This window comes from Diceros bicornis, chromosome X (assembly GCF_020826845.1).
Source record: "Diceros bicornis minor isolate mBicDic1 chromosome X, mDicBic1.mat.cur, whole genome shotgun sequence".
NCBI lineage: Eukaryota > Metazoa > Chordata > Mammalia > Perissodactyla > Rhinocerotidae > Diceros > Diceros bicornis.
In genome coordinates, this window is record NC_080781.1 from 131,663,245 (window position 1) to 131,679,015 (window position 15,771).

At 37.9% G+C, this 15,771-nt stretch overlaps 1 long non-coding RNA gene across 20 annotated transcripts in view; it reads right to left on the reverse strand.

Moving 5' to 3' along the window:
- Nucleotides 1–15,771, reverse strand: part of LOC131400139 (uncharacterized) — a 92,602-nt gene that overhangs the window by 9,895 nt on the left and 66,936 nt on the right. For 17 of the 20 annotated variants that reach the window (XR_009217325.1, XR_009217312.1, XR_009217329.1 and 14 more), the window contains 6 exons: nt 10,322–10,480; nt 7,654–7,834; nt 7,039–7,144; nt 5,621–5,755; nt 5,310–5,514; nt 4,818–4,946 (listed from right to left, as the gene is read on the reverse strand). This is a non-coding gene — a long non-coding RNA (uncharacterized LOC131400139). The remainder of the gene's footprint in view (nt 1–4,817; nt 4,947–5,309; nt 5,515–5,620; nt 5,756–7,038; nt 7,145–7,653; nt 7,835–10,321; nt 10,481–15,771) is intronic. The other 3 variants (XR_009217323.1, XR_009217314.1, XR_009217316.1) reach the window with 3 other exon arrangements.

The following is a 15,771-nucleotide window of genomic DNA, read 5'->3' on the forward strand; positions in this document are numbered from 1 at the left end:
AAAACTAGATGAGCCTGTTTTATGTATTTCACACCAGTCAGCCAACCAGGGCAGGGAGTAGGATAGCGGAGGGTGGAGAATGGATATGGAAGGGCCTACATCCTACATATTCAGCACACAAGTCCACACAGTAAATGACAGTTGCAGAATTTAAACCCAAGTAAGTGGTTCCAGTGTACACGGGTTTTTCATGAACCATTTAATCTTATACAGTTCTGCCTTGATAAAATCATAATTTGGTGGGAGAGACATACGTAATAACTACAATACTCCTACAAATGAAATGAGTAAGGTTAAGGAGACAAATTGGTGATTTTGAGACATGCTTATCTCTAGCTTATTAACTTGTAAAGGCTTAGGTCTTACTGTGGCTTTCAACCTTACCAGGATCCTGGAGTCCACTTTAGTCTGAAGCATCTAGTGCACTATAACCCAGAGATGAATTAGACATCTCAAGGAGATCACAATCGAGTTTCAGAGAGAGATATGGACAACTAACTACAAGACAAGTGTCCAGATCTCTAGAAATTGTAAGACCAATACCCCGTGGTATCACAGAAGAGGAAACTATTAGAATATGACTGGAAGCTGGAAAAATAAGAAAAGGTTTCATAGAGGTGGCACTAAAATAGGACAACCAGGAAGTAACTGGATCTGAAATTCTAGAAACTTTATCAGGGAAATGTCAATTCCCAGGGCATGTCTAACCTACCTTGTAAATTCGGGACCAAAGTCTGATCTCTAAGAAGTTGGTCTACAGAGGGAGACAAATGGAAGAATTCTGAGAATTGACTGTGCATTAGGCCTCATCTAAGATAAAACAAACTTCTAGTGGGGGCTTTTATTGCTTTTGGCAACATTTTCTCATCTTTAATTGAAAGCATTAATGTTTTTCTTCTGGCAAAGACCATTTGTCAACAAGATGAAGTTTTTGTTCCCCAAAACACATTTTAATGAACTTTGTGGAACTAAAATGAAAGTAGGAGTGGAAATGCACTTCTCATTCAAGGTGGAGTACAATCTATCACCAAATTTCATTATTCATACAAAACCTCACTTTAATTGTTCCTCAATATGCTCTTGGAATTCAGCCAAAAGGCGAGATTCTAATACAGATATTAGCAGCATCACTACTTATGAATCAAATGAAAAAGGAATTTTGCTTTTGACTCGCTTCTAAGACTTTGGCAAACTTATTAGCATCTCTTAATTATGGTAGAGCAAATCCGAAAGCATATAAGCACAATTCATGCTAAAAATTCTAAGATCTATCACTCAGTGAATATTTCATTTGTTTTCTGGGAATACGTTTTTCAATAATGAGAATATTTTGTGCCCATTCCTTTCCAATGATTGCTATAGTTGACAGTAGCAGAAACTAATCTGAAGCCTTGGTAATATCATTTAAAGAAATATGAAAACTCACTTGAAACATTTTTTAATAAAATCAAATTGTTTTCCATATGCCTTTAAAGTTGGGCAGAATATTTAAGATGACCAGTTCAATACTTAACCATTTATTGTTGAGTAATGGGAAGTGACTTAACCAAGGTCGTCTTGTTTGTTTTGTTGCACTTTATTTCCAAACTTTAATATAGTGATCTAACCATCCAGGTTTCTAATTATGAATCCAGCTTTAAGTCCTCCTTCTCTATGAAATCCCTTCTGCCACCTATACACCAAAATGTGTCAATTCCACATGAGAAATATACTTTAAATTCAGCACCTCGTTGCCTTTCCCTCTGTTACTGCTCTAGTTCAAGCTACCATAATCTCTTGTTATACAGTTTTGATGGACTCCTTTTAGCTACCAGGAAAAGTCAACATTTTAAAAAATAAAATACAAAGGAAAACAGATTGGTAGTTACCAGAGGGGAAGAGGGTGGGGAGAGGGCAAAAGGGGTAAAGGGGCACATATGTATGGTGATGGATGGAAACTAGACTATTGGTGGTGAGCACGATGCAGTCTATACAGAAGCTGAAATATAATAATGTACACTGGAAACTTACACAATGTTATAAACCAATTTGACCTCAGTAAAATAATTTTTAAAGTGACATGCTCATCTATGATGATAGAAATCAAAACAGTAGTTGCTTATGAGATGTGGAGATTGACTGGAAGGGGGTAGAAGGGAGCTTTCTGGGGCAATGGAAATCTTATATATCTTGATGGGCGTTATATCATTATTGGGGTTATATCCTGATTGGACTTTATATCTTGATTGGGTTACATGAGCATATATATCTGTCAAAACTCATCATTGTACACTTATGATCTGTGTCTTTCACTGAAGGTAAATTTTACCTCTTTAAAAATACTTTTAAAAAGTAACATATGCTTATTATATGAAATATTAGCAAATAAAAGTAAGCAAAAATAAGAAAATAAAAAAATACAAAGATCTTATTAACTCCCTTTCAGTTATCCAAGCTTCTCTTTAGCTATTCACTTACTACCCAATCAAACTAAATATCCAACTCTCTAGCAACATGTGGTTCTCTCTCTTCTCCAAACATGCCAACTTGACACACTTTCAGAACACACTGTGCCCTCTACCTAGAAGGCCTTTACACTTGACTGCCTACTGAATATCTATTCCACCTTTTAAGATGTTGCCCAAATGTAATTTCTTCTGCAGAATCTTCTCTACTACTCAGGACAGTGAAGCACTGCCTTCTCTGTGCTCTCAGCATTGCGCACAAAGTTGTACCATAAGCCTTTTCTTTTGTTGCGATGTCTTTGAAGGTAGGGGACATGTATTACTCAACTTTGTATTTCTTATGTTTGCTACCATGGCTGGAATGTAATAGAAGCTTTGATATTTGCAGAATGAATTGTTTAATGATCTAATTGCAATCAAGGTTTGGTTGTAAAGGTCAAGCTATATGGATAAGTTAATAAGTGGCAGGCACTTCCACAGAGAAAGAGCTCTTTTTCGTCATTTCCACCAGTAGTATAAGGTCTGACACAAATTGATTAACAGAGCCCAAGGGAGCTTGGTCTTTAGGCTGCAGCTTTGGAGGGCATCCCTACATTTAACACTGTTTTCCATAGAGAGTTGCCAATTGACACTAGCCAATGGAGTAGTAGAATAAATGTCTTTCCACTAAGATGAGTTTTGGTGTGCAAGGCATACACATGTCAACAAATTGCAAACTCACTACATTATTCCATACTTCACTTTTGGCTAATCTAAGAAAGATTTAGGGAGTCTCTTCTGGACTCAACTGAGGCTGCTCGTCTCAGTCTTCCAACTCAAGGGCTATTAAAGGTAAAGCACATTCTCAAGGTGTGCTTTCTGACCTTTTAAGCATTTCCCTGTCATAATGTGCTGGGTGTTGGGGAAGCGCAAAATTTGAGACTCAGGATTAGCTGCAGGTCTTGCCATCTATACATAAAGACTCTTGGATAAATTTTTCCATGACTTGATTTTGTAATAAATTGAAAAGTTTTTTAGATATACTAAACCAGATTGAGACACTCACTTGCAGGTTTCTTCCTCAAATGTGTCTAAATAGAAAGGGCTGAATAAATGTAGTTTTGTTCAAAACTTGTACAATCAATTATTGCTGGCAGATGGTGAGGTCATTCATTCACTCATCCATTGATTTATAACAAATATTGTGAACCACTATATATCAGACATTGGGCCTACACTGGGTATACAGTGATTATAGGACTGACACAGTTGGTCCCTGCCATCCTAGAGTTTACAGTCTATTGGGGAAACCAGTATGTATTAGGCATCCTAGAGTTTACAGTCTATTGGGGAAACCAGTATGTATTAGGCATCAATTATGTACCCAGAACTCATCTTGGTGATCAGAGCGATAAAAAAAAAAATGAAGAGGTACAAAGCATACTATAATGCCTTCAAGGAGCTTGCAATTTTGAAGAGAAAGTGAATTGAGATGCTGATCCTCATTGGTGAGATAGGGAATCATTTTAGACATGGTGTGCTTTCTGGAGCAGCCTCAGTCATTCATCACCTTTTGTGTCTCTCCCCAGATTCCTGGTACATGTAAAATTCCACTTCTCTTCACTAAATAGAATGTTCCTTTGAGGTGTTACTTCTTACATGAACCTGTATCTGGTATCTATTAGAGCCTGTTTTCACCATTTCAGACGGCACTTTGAATCAACCTCATATCTGAATCATGATGACAATACAGGGAATGTAGAGATGTGTCTTAAAATTTTGTTTATAATGATATAATCTTGAATAGAACAAGAAAAGATAAAGCAGGTACAAGCCTGTGAATTAAGGATTTTCTTACTCTGAATATTGTTATTTTCTCTCCCTTTTAAAAAGAGAAAGAGGCTGGGGCCGGCCCGGTGGTGCAAGCAGTTAAGTGTGCACGCTCTGCTGCGGCGGCCTGGGGTTTGCCGGTTCGGATCCTGGGCGCGCACCGATGCACTGCTTCTCGAGCCATGCTGCGGTGGCGTCCCATATAAAGTAGAGGAAGATGGGCACAGAGTTAGCTCAGGGCCAGCCTTCCTCAGAAAAAAGAGGAGGATTGGCATCAGATGTTAGGTCAGGGCTGATCTTCCTCACAAAAAATAAATAAATAAAAAGAGAAAGAGGCTGTCTAATGTTCAGAACTTGGAGAATAAAAATATTTTATTTAAAATGGATTGGATATCATTTTGGTTGGGTAAGCACTAACTGGTTAGATAAATGTCTGGCATCTGATCTTGCTATATAACTTATTTTCCCAAGTGAAGTAGACTAATTAGACAATGAAACATCAGTTTCCCATTTCTGCCGCAATTGAATCTTTGAGGAGAGGTACCAGTGAGAAGATAGCCTTACCCTATGGGATGGAGCAATGAACAGGGCCATTTTCAGAGGGCCTCAATCAGGAGATGGGGTTGCTCTGGTGCATATTTTACTTCTTCAGATGATGCTTTGAGTTTCAATTTGACCCCATCTTGAATTCTCCTGTAAAAACAAGTAAATAAACCACAAATGGGGACCCAGTAGTGAAATGTTGGCCTAGGAGAGGTCAACAATGTAATATCCATTCCCTGACACACGAGCCCTGAGGAAGTTTACGCAGCTTATAAGAATCTTCTATTTTGAGATCAGAGTGGAATTAGAGGGATGGGCAGTTGGTGCCATTTGCCTTTTCTTTTGTTTTTTTCTTCTTGCATCCCATAAATAGGTTTTCCCACTTTCATTTTCTAGTGATTGTGGTTAAAAAGGGCTTAAGGTTGAACTGTGGATCGACTAGAGAAAATTGAAATAAATCACCTGTAAATTAGTGAGGTTGATAACAGAAGGCAATCCAAATAGGTTGGATACCTGTTGCCTTACTCAGTTTTCTTCTGGAAGCTATTAATGAGAGTGGCATCTTTGAAACTTGCAGCATTTCTGAATTATAGTGCAGGATCCTTCCAATCTCATAGCTCGGACATGGAAAATCTCACTCTAGAGACGATAGCCAGAACTTTTTTGTGTGAAGAGTCCTCCTATGTCAATGAGTTTTTCCAGTTGATAGTGTCAAAATCTGCAAAGGGAAAATCCGTGGGGTCTATGTGTTTAACTAGAGCTGCTGTGTTCACCCATTTGGCACAGCCTAGTCTTAGAAAACTAGTCTGGAAAACAGCACTTACCTCTCCCTAGTCTTCAAAATCTTTGGCTCTGATTGGCTTTTGACCCAGAGGAGTTCTGGGAAGCTGTTCTGTGGACCTTAGTGTGTGCTGGCCTCTCCTGCAGTTCCCAGGTCATTCTCCATTTGTGTATGTAACCTTGAGTATGACAGATGCATTGGGGGGTTGGGGGAAGAGGATCTCAATAGTCTTCCAAATCACATTATGGTGGACTTTATGACACATACCAGTTTCGACTAAGTAAGAAAGTCGTGCTGCTGTCAATTTGACAAGGAAAACTAAATTTTGCTTCAGTTTGGATAATGTCACTGAATAACGAATTGCTTTCTTTTGCCTTTCAAATGCGTTATCCAAAACAAAAAGCAATTTGTTTTTGTAACATTTAGAATCTAGATAGGACTACAATGTCTTCTTTAGTGTGTAAATATCATGACTTTGTTAAATTGAAGTGCTTTATGAAGGAAATCCTTTTAGATAATTCATTTATCAAAAAAGATTTTGTTTATTTTTACTTCTCTTTCTAGCATTAACTTGGGGTTAGAGATTGGGAAATAAAATTCTCTTTACAGATTTTAAATTCCTAAGCACACATTAAAAAATGGCATTAGCCAGAATTCATAGATATACAGTCTACAAAACATTTCCAAAGAGACGAAAGGTTTTTCTAAATAAAGCAGAACACTTTAATTATGAGATCTGCACTGATTTTAATAACAAATCAATCAATTGGTGATCAATTGAAAATATTAGTAAAGAAATTTTTACTGTTTAGCTTCGTTGCAAAAATTTTTCATCTAGCAATTAAGATTGATGGCAACAAAATAATTCTTTGAAAGGAAAGGGTTTATGTATTTTAATAAATGATATACAGTTATACCCATACTGGAGACTATAAAATTTCTCTAATAAAATATCACAGGTATGACTGTAGAAATATTAGACCCCTCATTCTACCAGTTGTTGCTTTTTACTTAATTTCTTTTTAATTTAAAATAAAATGAATTTATTCATGAGTTTATAGCTAACCAGAAACAATTTTTGTTATCAGTTATGTATGAAAGAGCAATCAGAAATTTTTTCTCATCTCATATAACATTTAGTGATGCAAGAAACATTCCGTCTAGTAGAGAATAATGAATTCATACCTAGATCCTATACCATAGGGAAGAATGAGACTGAGGCATGCTAACCTCCTCACTAATCTTATACTTGTAAGAAGCCTGCACACAACTTGACATGTATGACAAATGAACAATTTGGTTCCAAAACACCTTGATCAAGAAAAATCAGAGAGAATCTGTATGAGGCCTACAGAGTTTTCTGAAGTGTTGAAAATGGTGCTCATATCTTTAAAATTAGAAGGCAGAATGACTCCGAAAATGTCAGATTTTTCCACTTTATCTGTATACTTGAAAATGTACCTGAGAAATTACTGGTGTGCTTCCGCGGTTAATTAGCAGCCACTGAAGGGGGTTCCAAGGAGCACTCAGATGTGATCACAACATCCTCAGTCTTTCATGTTCTAGCCTAAATAAATCAATGTCAAGGCCTATCATGCAGTGGAACTATCTAATGATATGAACATATATATATATAAGTGACAGGATTTAGAAGCGTATAAAGAATGTAGAAATCTTCTGATCTACTTCATTTTGAACATGAGAAAACTGCCCAGAGAATTGAAGATGGTTAGCTCAAGGTCACCCAGTGAGTTAGAATCAAATCTGGGGCTAATCCACGTTTATCGACTCCCCAAACTGGGGTCTTGCCAAGAGCATATGTGCTGCTTCAGGTATTGTTTTTGTAGCCAGTGTATCACAGCTGCTTGCTGCAATGCTGCCTGTTTTCTATTCAGATTTTAGTCATTCCCCTTAAGGTACCTAAAATTTCTCATCATGCAATTAGCAAACAGTGGTCCACAGCCTGAATATGAATCCACAAGTATTGCTTGTGCACAGAAAGTCTCATCTTGGCATCAAGAAATATTTTCCCATAATCATGCATGGTGTAAACCTGTTCAGTTTGGCTCAACATACAGCAATTTTCCTAGCATCACGTCCCACGGCCTTCACTTATCCTCCACTCCAGACGTGCTGGCCGACTCGACAGTTCCTGGGCTTGCCCTGCACTGTCATGCCACTTTACCATTGCTCCAGCAGTTCTTAAGCCTAGAGTGTCTTCTCCACAATTACTTTTCTGTCTTCTAAAATCCCTTCCCTGAAAATAAAGAAAAACAACACAAATGACCCAGCAACAAAATGTGCAAAGAATATGAACAGTCCATTTATAGAAGAGGAGATGCAACTTGTCAAACATATTAAAATGTTCAACCTCATTAATACAAATTAAAATGAAATGCCATTTTTCATCTTGGAGATCAGCAAAAATGTTTGCTAATAAGCACTATTAATGATAATATGAAGGAGTAAGCAACCTCAAACTATTGGTAAGAGTGTATATTTATGTATCCTTTCTGGGTGACCAATTTGGCATTATCCATCTAAATGAAAAATGCATGAACTATTTAAATCAGGCAAAGACAATTCTAGGACTCCAAAAGAAATATGCATATGTATATTAAAGGGTTGTGCGTGAATGTATTTGTGTGTGTGTGTGTGTGTGTGTGTGTTCATGCAAATATGTATATGTGCCTGTGGCTTAGGTCTATGTGTGCTAACTACACACAGGACAACTCAACCTTTATATGGTAATAACAATTCCTTGTACTTAGGTGTGGTGCCTTATAGCATGCAAAGCACATTCTTATTTATTTTCTCATTGGAAACTCAGGAATTGGTATTATCTAAGAACCTTTTTAAAACAGAGTAAGTTTATATTCTACTACATTCATGTGAAGCTATTTGTTTAAGGAAAGGAAGCTGGTTAGGAGGACCCGAAGAAACAATGCATGTGTGTGATGAGAAAACAGCTGTTCTGAGTTGCTGCCTAGGCATTTTACAGTATGACAACCCTGAAACACCCAGAATCTGGACATTGACATAAGGACCTGAGCTTAGGATGCCTGCCTCAAGTTCCTCTTTGCTTTTCCTGGGGCACCTTTTAAAATAACCTTGTAGTGTAGAGCCTGAGAATAGTTACTGACCTCCGCCACAACCACCTTGTAAGTAATAGGTGCTTGCTACCCTGCTCTCTATCTTCTGTCCCCTCGTGATCTGGGATGAGAACTGCCCTTCCCCTGGCTCACTGCACCCCCATTCTGGGATCTGTTAGCAACAAATCTTGTGACTTTATTTCCTTTGTGTGTGTATACTGAAACTGCACCTTCAATCAAAATGACCCCAGGGTTTTCAGGTCCCCAAAGTGGGAGCTCGGGCGCTAATGGAGCTACCTGCCAATCCCATGTGGATGGCTTATGCCTCCTCATTCATAAGTCATAATCTGAATAGTCTTAATTTAATACTCCAGCTACACACACCCCCCCAACACAACGTGTAACCAGCTTTATAACTCTCTATGTGTGTGAGGATGAGGGAGGATGGAAGAGGATGCAAGATGGGGATGGGCTAGAGAAAAAGGGCTGTGAATGAACAAGACAGGAAATGGCCAAAAGCAGTACCTTGGGATCACCCCCTTCTTTGCTTGACATGTTCTCTCACTCATAAAGATAGTTCCCATCTGCCTGTTAAGTTTGAAAATGATTACCTCTCATGTACCCTGTTGCAGACCCAAGGAGCTAGACATTTGCGGAGAACCTTAAAATCAGTGCCCCTTCCAAAGACAGCATGACTTGTATTTATTCTGAAGGATTCTGTACATTAAATGTTAAACTGTGTCATTTTACTTAATTTTATTTCATTTCATTTTTTAATCTATCTCCAACTGATTAAAGGAAAACCACACCCAGGGAATGGGTTAAAATTGGAAGTGTATGCTTGATACAATATTCAATATGCCAGGAGCTGAAGTTTTTTTCCTGAACTTAGAACAGTGCTGTTTAGTCATCCTTCCATCTTGTCTAAATATCTTATTGCAAAGAAACTCTTGCCAAAACACAAAACCACCAACCTTCCTCTAATTAGCCCTTAAGGAATTGTTTTTAAAGTCTTAATTTCCAGGACACAGATGTAAGCCTAAGTTCTAATTATGAAAGACATAGGCTTCTTTTCTTAATTTTTTCTTTTTATTTCATTTGCTGACGAATGGGACAACCCACTGTTTTCTTCAAGGATAATTTTCCAAAGACAGAGGAGTTGGAAAGCAATTGAGCTCTTTCATGAATGGATATGGTAAAACACAGATACAAAACGTTTAGTCCTGCCTCAGGAAATCATGCCATGTTTATGCATGAACTCAGAGCATCAGAAACACATGCCTACATGTACATATGTGCACCCACATGAGCACATATCTTAACACCAGTGGTGAACAGAAGAGCGGATAAAAAGAGAACCGTGTTAAAGAGAGGGAAATGGCTCAATAACGTAGTGCTGATAACATACCGAACACAAAATAGGAACTGCAGAATTAGAGGATTCTGGCAGAGCACTTGCATTTTGAGAGGCAGAAAGAGGGAGAGTGAAACTAACAGTAAGAGGTATGAGATCTGTGTGCCAGCTTCAGGCCAGACTTTGGATATGGCAGAGATTCTCAATTGTCTATCCAATAAGCATTCTCTCCTTATTCCTTACTATGTCACAATTTTATTTCGGATAGCAACATGACCAACCAAAAAATTATATTTACCATTCTCCTTTGCGAGTAGAGGTTTTCATGTGACAGTTCTGGCCAATGAGATGTAAGTAAAGGTCACTGGGTAGGGTTTCTGAACAAAACTGTCAAAGGGGTCTGAGTTTGGCACGCGGATTTTTGCCCTTCCCCACTCTCTTTCTTCCTCCTTTCTTTCTGAAAGGGAAACAAAATGGCTGGAGCTGCAAATGACCATCATGAGATCATGAGATGACCTTGTGGATGGAAGACACAGACTATGGGAAGCAGAACAAAAAGAAAGAAGCCTAGGATATTGAGGACTGCACAGAACTACTATGCAAACCCAGACTGCCTATCTGCAGACTCTGGCAAAAGAAAAATAACATCCCATTTGTTTAATCCACTGTTTTTATGTTTTCTGTTAGTAGCAACTGAATGCAATCCCCAATTGGCTCAGAAGGGCTCTGTAGAGGGGGTGTTTTAAGCAGATAAGTCTTGCACGTTGAGGGCTTTTCTAAATCTGAGAATGTGGGGCTCTTGAAATGGTCCCTCTACTTCCACTAAAACCATTAAGTAACACCTATAATGGTCATGGTTGTTAACTAGACTTATTGTGGTGATCATTTCCCAATGTATACAAATATTGAATCATTATATTGTACAACTGAAACTAATATCATGTTGTATGACAACTATACCTCAATAAAAAAAGTTAAAAGGAAAAAAAAAAAAGAAGGCAGACAAATCTCCCACGTACACCAGGAGAAAGTCAACAATGGCCATATCCAACAGCAGGACTTCCCAGAAAGAAATGGCCATGTACACATGCCAACAACCTTCACTCCTTCAAAATTTCCCAGGACAGCATAATTTCTTTCAACCTATATTTACTAGACTAGTTTCCAAATGGATGAAATTGATGTGGAGTGAACTGTTCCAGGATTGCTCTGAACAATAGCACAGAGAAACGATGGCAAAGCAGAAATCAAAATTAACTCAGAGCTGGTTAGTCCTCAAATGAACTTTTCCCCCTGGCCTTGGTTGCTTCTTGCCCCTAACTCATCTCTGCTGCCTAAATTTCATCTTACCCTCTTCCTCCTTCCCTCTCCCCCACACCTTTGTCTCTAGCCACATGTAACTACATGTAATTAATAAATACATCATGCTATTTCTCACCTCTAAATTTTCAAACATGCAAGTTTTTCTGCTTGCCTGCTCTTTTCCTCCTTGCCCCCTCTTCCATATAACTCATATTCGTCCTTCAGAACTCAGTTCTTATTCCGATTCTTCTTGAAAATCTTCTATTTCTATCGTTCCCATCCTACCTTTGTATATAATGAACTATGCTTCTCCTCCATTTGCTCCCTGGGATTACCACTATCACAGGCCTTAGCACAGTGAGCTCTCACTGACTCCTTGTTTCTTCTAGAGTTGTTGGGAGCATGTACTATGTATGATCCATTTCTGATTTCTAAGTCTTAACACAATACCTAGTACTTAGTACTCACTAAATATTTGTTGAATGAATGGATGTTATAAATTATTTAAAAATGCTTTTGATATTTTCCACATTTGCAATGCTTCTCCAGAATTGATGTTAAGTAAAATTTGTCCTTAGGGTAATTTGCTGACATAAAGCCAGAAACTAACCAAGCTTCACCGTAATGCTGGATAAACTCGAAGATGATTTTAGGTTGAACATGCAGAGGGAAATAACTTAATGTAGAACTTTCTTCTACATTTTAATATTTATGGAAAATTAGTCTGGTGGTTTACAAACTCTTTCTCTTTATTTTTTCATGTGTGTTTCTGTATTTCAGGCAAGTGGGCTCTGTGTGTGAATTAATTTATTAGGGATTGGAGGAAGATGCCATAGTTAAAGTGCAGAGTTAAGCATACATATATTTTTTTCATTTATAGTGCATTGAGAAAGCTGGTCTCCTTGGAAATTGGCAGATCCAGTGTAACACCCTGGAAGGATGAAGAAGGAGTACCTGACATTAGCCCAACAGCACCCATGGTGGACCTAAGTAACTGATCACAGCATTCTTTCACACAGACCCTCTGTGTTCCTCCAGAGACTTTCCTAACATAAATCTTCAATCAGCCATTTACAGTTAATCAGAGTCAGCCTGTGGCATAAAAGCTCTTTCTTACATCTAGGGTAGACAAAGGATTAAAGGTTTTGGAAATCAAGAGAATGGTTAAACTGTAGATACGAATAGTATATCTATATCTTGGCATATTTAAAAGTGCAAGAATTAACTGTAATGACACAAGGTAGATCACAGATTGGTCCTGAGGGATATAACAGACAGATTTATGTGTGTCATCTAGAGGCATCTGTTTTCAAACTTGGGTGTGCATCAGAATCATTGGGAGGATTTATTAAACCACAGATTGCTGTTACAACCCCAGGGTCTTTGACTAAGTAGGTCTGGGGTTGAGCCCAAGAATTTGCATTTCTAACAAATTCCCAGGGATTGATGATTTACTCCTACAAGGAACACACTTTGAGAATCATTACTCTAGGAATTTGAATTAAGGTGATTGCAGTCTATATTTGGAAAAAAGTTTAGGAGATTGCAGAAATAAATTAATATCTTTTGAGGTTAAACTCTGTTCTAGGTCTAGGAATAACCTAAAGAAATAGAAGGCATGCCCCTTTTCCTCAAAGAATGAACAGTGTCCTTAGATATCTAAGACAGACTCTCCCTGGGTGATCTCATTCCCACCCATAGCCTGCCTGCTATTTCCGCACTTAATACTGGCAAATATGAATTTCTACTTTTGTTCACCCTCCAGAAAATCAGATTTATGCATCTAAATACTCACTGACTTTCCTATCTCAACGCCCAACACATATCTTCCAGAACAGGGATGGCAAATAGGCATATCTCCTGTGCCAACTAGAATTGATAGTAGCTGTACTGAATTGAGAAGGATTCTGATGCCACGACCAGGTTCAAGGCGAAAAAAACCCAAAAAACACGGATGAATTTGTCTGTCAGGAGCATAGCAGCATTTGGTGTTGCCCTCTGAGTAGAAACCTGTAAACATCTCCTAACCAAAACCATCTCCTCCTTTTCTTCCTTTTTCTCTTCCGTTCGTGAATTTGGTGAAGAGATTGGAAGGTGCCTTTATTCCCTTTAGGGCTAGAACCACAGCAAATATATCCCTGGGCAAACCAATTTACTCTTACATAATTATTTGACGTGAACTGTCTTGCTTTAGAATTTCTTGTTCCACTCTGCTAGTACTGCTGCTTTTTTTTCCAAACATATCTGGGCATTCTCTCTCTCTCTCTGGGTTATGTTAATAGGGTATTTATGAGCTTTTAATAGTGAATTCTGAGGATCACCTTTGGATGCTTCTTCATAATCTTACCTTCAAATTAACATCCACCTGTGATGAATTACTTGTGCAAACCCATGAGTTTCATCTCTACTAAGCACTGTATGGTAGTGAGCACAATATTCTCTAGTAATGGTACCACATCAACCAAGAAACTTATTCCTTCCTCTCTTTATCCCTCTTATCTAATCATGTTGCAGGCTTCAGTAATATTTATTACCTATCTTATTCCCTCCATTTCTACCACCATCAATATATCATTGACTGTCTTGGTCCTTCTTGGCTACAGTCTATTTCTAAACTGAAAATGTGATCATCAAGTCCCCCAACCTGTTTAAAACTCTTCGATAACTCTCCACTGCCTACAGTCCTGTTTTTCAAATGTTCTTCTTGAAAGGCCTATAATTCTACAGAGGAGATGACATTCATTCTGGCTCATAAGGTGTGAGTTCCCTAGGCATAGAAAATGAAATATTTTATTTTATGCCAAGTAAAATTGATCGGGTCGGGGGGGTTGGAAATATTCAAGCGTCTAATAAAATGGCACTACAGGTGCCCTTGTCTCCAATTCAACCAGAGATGCTTCTTTGATCTATTTCATGTATTGGGTCCTGCATAAGTTTTCCCCCAGAAAAAAATTTTTAAGAAAAAAATCTGTAAACCTTGGGTGCAAAATAATATCTCCAAATATATTAGGTGGTCAAGACTCTCCATGATCTAGTCCCCACATATCTTTCCAGCCTCTTATCTTACTATATCATCTCATGTCCCCTTTAAATACAAGTCCTCCCCAACACCCTTTTCCCCACGTCTTCACCTCTGTACATGTTATTCTTTCTACCTGGAGCACCATTTCTCATCTCTCCAGCCCAGTAAACTCACTCATTATGGTCCATAGCAAATATCAACTTCCAGGCTGAGCCAGATACAACTTACAGCATCTGTGCTCCCATGGTGCTTTGCAAATACTGCAAACACTCCCTTGACTCACTTAAATTTCCTGGAGGAGGCAATATCTTTGCCCCAAATCCTACTACCTTATCTAACACAAGGTAGCTGCTGCTCAGTACATATGTTAAAATGAATGAACATGAAAATAAAATTTTACTAAATATGTAATAACACTGATTTACATTTGTATCATTTGATATTTATGCATTATATTTCCACGCCATGCAGTGGTAGAGGTGGTACCAAACTAACTGGCATTAAATCATGGCTATACACTTTACTGGATTTATGGCCTTGAGCAAGTTACCTCACCTCTCCCTATTGCAGTTTCTTCATGAGTAGGCAGATAGTAGCTACCTCAAAGGAATTGAATTAGTTGATATGTGTATATCACTTTGCACCCAGCTCATCATAAGCACTCAGTATCTTAGCTAATACTGTTATCTAATTTGATTGATACACTGACTTAAAATTCATTAAGTGTATTTTAGTCTCACATTTCAACAACTGAGAATCTTTAGGGCTTATCCAAGTCTCTTGGTTTTTAAGTTATATAATCCTATGTTAATCAAGAAAATAGACAATGAAATGAATCAGTGTTTAGGCTATATTTAAAACTTTAAGCGATGAAGATATTTTCCAAAACAAATCAGGTTAGCAAGGCTTTGTTTTTACTGTGTTCTATATTTCAGCTGATAGGACATTTGCAAGAAACCTAGTATGGAAGAAAAAGCCATTATACCTAGTCACTCATTTCATTTTCTGAATTGCCTCCTAATTGCTTGTTTTCAATTAGGGTATAATTTGCAAACAATAAAATGCACAAATCTTAAGCGTTCAGTTCAATGACTTTAAGTTTTTGAACCCCTGTAACTACCATCACACTGAAGATATCAAATATTTCCATCACCCCAGGAAGTTTCCTCATGTCTCTGCCAAGCCATTCTCCACATCATCCTTCTAGAGCCAACCACTCAGTGACTTATTTCACCAAACATTCGTTTTGACTATTCTTGTAGTTCATATAAACTGGATCACGCAGTATGCACTTTTTGTGTCTGGCTTCTTTCACTCGAGATCATGTTTTTCAGATGATTCTATGTTGTTGCATTTACCTCTATTTTATTTTTTATGGCTGAGGAATATTCAGTTGTATAAATATACTTCAATATGCTTATCCA